Raw genomic sequence first — 5,188 nt, 5'->3', positions numbered from 1 at the left:
GTGGCACACACAGGTCCTCACACTTACACTCATGTACGCAAAGTAAAGACACGAGTCAGTCAAATATAATAAAAATGTTCATAAAAGTGACCAATATACTAGACTGACCTGAGATCAACTGTGATTAAAATATCTGCATTAAAAACTTAATTTTTGCGACTGGAGAGATGGCTTGGTGGTTAAGAGGATTGGCTACTCTTCCAGACAACCCGGGCTCAATTCCCAGCACCCACATGGCAGTTTTCAACTGTCTGTAACCCCAGTTCCAGAGAATCTAATACCCTCATACCTCATAAAATAACATTACATTTTTAAAAACTTAATATTTTAAAAAGATAACCACATCTCACTATTAATTCACTGATTCACTGATATGTTAGGGATTTATTGGGCTAAACAAAATATAATAGTAATGTTAATTTCCCCTCAATGTTTCTCTGTGCTATGTTGGATGACTTCTAGAAAATTTAAACTTATACATACATAAAGCCATTGTGATCCTCAACAATGACATAAAGCTAGGCGTGATCTTGCTTCTATAACCGCAGTTCTAAGGGAGCAGAGGCAGAGATCCCTGACGCTTCTTGGTCCTCTTGGCCTAGCAAATCAGGGAACTCCAGGTTAGGTAGGAGGCCCAGTCTCAAAACGCAAGGCGAAGTTGGGAAGCTGGAGAGATGGCTCAGCAGTCAAGACTTGCTGCCTTTCTGGGTTTGATTCCCAGCACTTATGTGGTGATTTATAACTGCCTGCAACTCAAGTTTCAGGGGGTGCAATGCCTTCTTCTGGCCTCCCTGGGCACCAGGCATGCATACGGTGCAAACATACAGACAGAACACCCATACACATAAAATACCAATATATTTACTAAAAGTGGTTTTAATCTACAAAGTTTGCAAAGGCTAGAGTTGTATCTCAGTGACAGAGCACTTACCCAGCACGTGCACAGTCCAGGGTTCAATTCTCAGCCTTGCAACAACAATAACAATGACAGCAATAACGGCAGTTTTTTAAATGATGGGGTTACATTAGGTCTGCATTGCTAAGTTATAAATTCTTACAAATTCAATGACTTAAAACAATACCCAAGCTGGGCCTTTAATCCCAGCATTTCTGAGCTTGAGGCCAGCCTAGTCTCCAGAGTGAGTTCCAGGACAGCCAGAGCTACATTGAAACCCTATCTCTAAAAAAAACCAAAACCAACCAACTAAACAAACAAACAAAAAATAACAATGCTCACTTCATTTCTGTAAACCAGAAATCCTATGAATGTGCCTGGGACCACATTAACCGCATGTTAATGTGCCTGGGACATTTATGTGTAAGGAGTCTGCCGGTTGCTCAGGACTGACTTTTTCTGATGACAGCTTGGGCCTGTACCCAGGCTCCTACCTTGTATTTGCATTATGCCCATTTCAAAATCCCTGAGAGCTGTGAGCCGTCAAATACAAATTCACTCAAGACTCACTCTGAAACAGCATCCTACCTAGAGCTTGTGAAAATCTTCCCAATTGTCTCCTGGGGGCCTGTCAACCAGCCTATCTGCTGAGGCCAATTAACGCTGACAGCGTCTGAAAGTAATCACGATAGAACTGTCCGCCCTCCCTCACCGGGAGTTTGGGGATGCAACTAAAAAGGTATTTGGCTTGTCTTATCTAGGGTGGGAAAAGGAAGCCAGAGCCTGCCCCACCCACCGGGCCATTTCTGGCTCCCAGGTTGTGCTCCCACCTAAAGTGGCTGGTCCATAAATAGGTAATCAGTTTGCCTGGCAAAAGAAAGATTTGTGCAAAAGAGTTGAGAAAGATGGGGAGAGTGAGGTGGCTCAGTGGGCAAAGGAGTTTGTTAACATAACGGGCCTAAGGACCTGAGCTCTAACTGAGGGACCTCACCTTGTGGAAGGAGAAAACCGACTCCTGCAAGGTGACCTCTGACCCTCACACACGTGCCAGGCGTGAGCAAACCCACATAAATGCACACACGATAAATAAACAAATATAGAATTGTAAAAAATTGGCATGTGTGCGTACACGAACACACATATCTAAAGTGTAAATCAAATTACCCTCCTCTGACAGACTTCCCAGGAATGCAACCAAATCATCTTGTGTTTGGCAAATGTTCTAGAATAAAGAGCCCAGCATATCAGTAATGTCTGCAGCCTCGGTGACTCTTTTCTTCCTTTTTGGAGGAAAGCAATGTTCTTCCTTATTTTTCTAGACTAGATTGTGTGTATGTGTGTATGGGGGGGGTATTTTCTTCCTTGCTCGATTCTCATATGTCTTGCATTAGCTCCTATTTTAGAAATTAGGGCAGTATCGGGGCCTCTTCGGTTAAGCACACTGGCTGCTCTACCAGAGTTCCTGAGTTCAATTCCCAGCAACCATATGGTGACTCAGAACCATCTGTAATGGAATCCAATGCCCTCTTCTGGTGCATCTGAAGTACTCATATACATAAAATAAATTAAAAAAAAAAAAAAAAGAAAGAAAACAAGAAATTAGGGCAGTATCTCAATGCTTCAGTCTGCCACAGGTGGTGCACAGGTGAAGATTTCCCTGAGTTGGTTGGCTGGGGAGACACTGAGAAGCTGAGAGTTCTGGAAGATCAGTCTTTAGACCTCGTAGTGGGAACCAGGGAAAATGGGGTGAAAGACACGAAAATAAGCATGTTATAATCCAGTATTAGCAAAGATAAACTCTGGGGTGGAGCAGTCGTTCCCTCGACCCGCTCTGCAGTTCAAGGCCACAGCTGGAAGCCAGCTTAGAGAGAAAAGGAGCCAGGAAGGAGTTCCCAGAGCAAAGGACCAAAGAAGCCGCCAGTTCAAGGGCACAGTCAGACCCGCCAGCCAGGGCTTAGGAAACAGAATAGATACCAGTAACACAGTGACATATGCGAATCCAAACAGCAAAATACGAATTTCTCACATCAGGAGTCAGGCGACGCGAAGCTACAGATGTTTGCTGCAGCCAGTGTGGACAAGTCCAGGGGTGGGATTCTGGGAAAACATTGTGGAAGCATTCAGAGTAAGCAAGCAATTTCAGGGCTCAGTATTTACCAGGACACACCCTCAAGTATCGGATCAAGGAAAGGCAGACACTGTAGAAGAGGGTCCCGTCAGGATAAAATAATTCCTTTAGTCTACATAGGTAGAAAACATAAAACCACACCGAAACAAAAGGTGTCGCCCTCCCTAATCCCTTCTCCATTCCTCCTGTCTCTATGCAGGAATCTGGTCTTTCTGATCCCACCGGGGAACTTGTGTATTCAGACAGGGTTCTGTTTGTCAAGGTCTCAGGGAAAACAGCCATTAGCTTGTTAATGAAGGAGGTCCTGCCTTCTCGGAAATAGCAGATTCTTCCTCCATCCCCACCCCACCCCACCCCCACCCACGTCGCCCCTCACCCCCCAGGGTTTCAGGAACTGGAAAAGTGGCTGAAAGCTTGGAGTGACAGGGGATGGGAGAGGATTGGGGGGGCGGGGGGAGGAGAGAGACTGGGCCTGTACAGAATTCCCAGGTCCATTGGGGTCTCACCTTTCACTAACCATAGAAGACGGTGGCGAAGGTGGTTTTGTGTTTTGTCATTTTGAGGTTGGGTCTTAGCTGTGCTTGTAATCTCGGAATTTGGTGAAACGACAGCACAAAGGTCACGGAGTTTCACGCCAGCCTGATCTTGAGACCCTCAAAAGAATGAAAGAAAGGAAAAGTGGCCGTGCCCTGTAGCACAGGCTGGCTTTAAACTCACTCTGAAGGCCAGGCTGGCCTCTAACTCACTTCAACCCTCTGTCTCCACCTCCCAAGTCCTAGAACTACGGGCCTTTGCCACCAGGTCCTGCTTCTGTGATCTATATAACAATGTGAGATATATATCAAAGTGTATCACTCAGGGATGTATTTCTCAGCGGGCTGTGCCATAGACGAGCATCTAGCAACAAAGATACAACTCCACTCCCAAGTCAAGGCCCTGCCCATCAGCCCACCAGAAAAATGAAGCCAGTAACCTGCAGCTCATCAACTTAGCACTTTGGGTGGAGGACCCAGAAGAACAAAGTCACCTCCAATAGTGCTTGTGAGGCCACGGATTTAAGCTTCAGGCTGCCGCTCGCCCACCCACAGGCTCTTGCAATTCAGAAGCTGCAGACAAAGCCTGGAGCCCAAACCCAGACTCTAATCCCTCCCGACCTTGACCTTGCTCCACACCCAAACAAGTCCGCGCCAGCGGTCAATGCATCTTCCATAGCTACCCAAGCTTTCACAGCCTGCAGCACCCGGCTCCACCCAGAGTAAGGATGAATGCAAATGCAGAGTTAAAATTTGGCAGTTACCCTGGCGGTGGTAGAGCGCGTCTTTAATCTCTTAGGGGCAGACAGAAGATCTCTTGGGTTCGAGACCAGCCTGGTCTACCAAGGGAAACTCGGTCTCGAAAAACAAACAAAGAAAACAACAAATTTTGATAATGAAGTTTCAAATGCCTGTATATTTGTACATGGTGTCTAGACTTTCCTAATTACTTTCCTGTTTGAAAGCCTTGGTAGAATAATGGGACTCTTCAACTCCCTTTACATATAGAAAATTTACATATACCCAAACGAATTCACCTCCCAGCCTTGCAGCTTCCAGGCCAAGTAATGGGCGTGGGGCCTGTCTCCCCGCCCACCTGAGGGTCCTCCCCATCACCTCAAGTTTCTTTTAAGGGAGGTATATTCCTCTGAAGTCCTTTATCACAAACCGCTTTTAGGAACAAGAGACCCCACCATCCACTCATCTACACGGAGATCTTGGCTGTTAACTTCCCACAGACTCTCCATCCAGGACCTTTCTCATTTGGGATATCTTTCTTTTTAATCTACTGTTTTCATTTTGTGAAAATAGCCTTTGGGTGTTTCGAGAATGGCTTTATGAACCAAAGCCATCTGCTAATAATTGTGTTTCTTGTGTTTTCCTCCAACGTTTTGACGAGCCGTGGAAGATGGGGTGCTTCTCATCCAGGTACGAGCTAACCTTGACTTTTTGATTGCTGGAGATAGCCACATCAGGAAATCATGTTCTGCACCTCTCTGATTTTGTCTTGCTTGAACCTTGTCAGTGACATTGCTGCTTTTCCTGAGGAACCTGGAACTTTATAGTTAGATAGCTACTGCTTTGCCATCGGCTTCTTCTTTTTTTTTTTTTTTTTTTTTTTTTTTTTTTTTT

This window comes from Mus pahari, chromosome 10, assembly GCF_900095145.1.
Source record: "Mus pahari chromosome 10, PAHARI_EIJ_v1.1, whole genome shotgun sequence".
Taxonomy (NCBI): domain Eukaryota; kingdom Metazoa; phylum Chordata; class Mammalia; order Rodentia; family Muridae; genus Mus; species Mus pahari.
The sequence above is the reverse complement of the archived record's forward strand: the minus strand, read 5'-3'. Positions refer to the sequence as shown.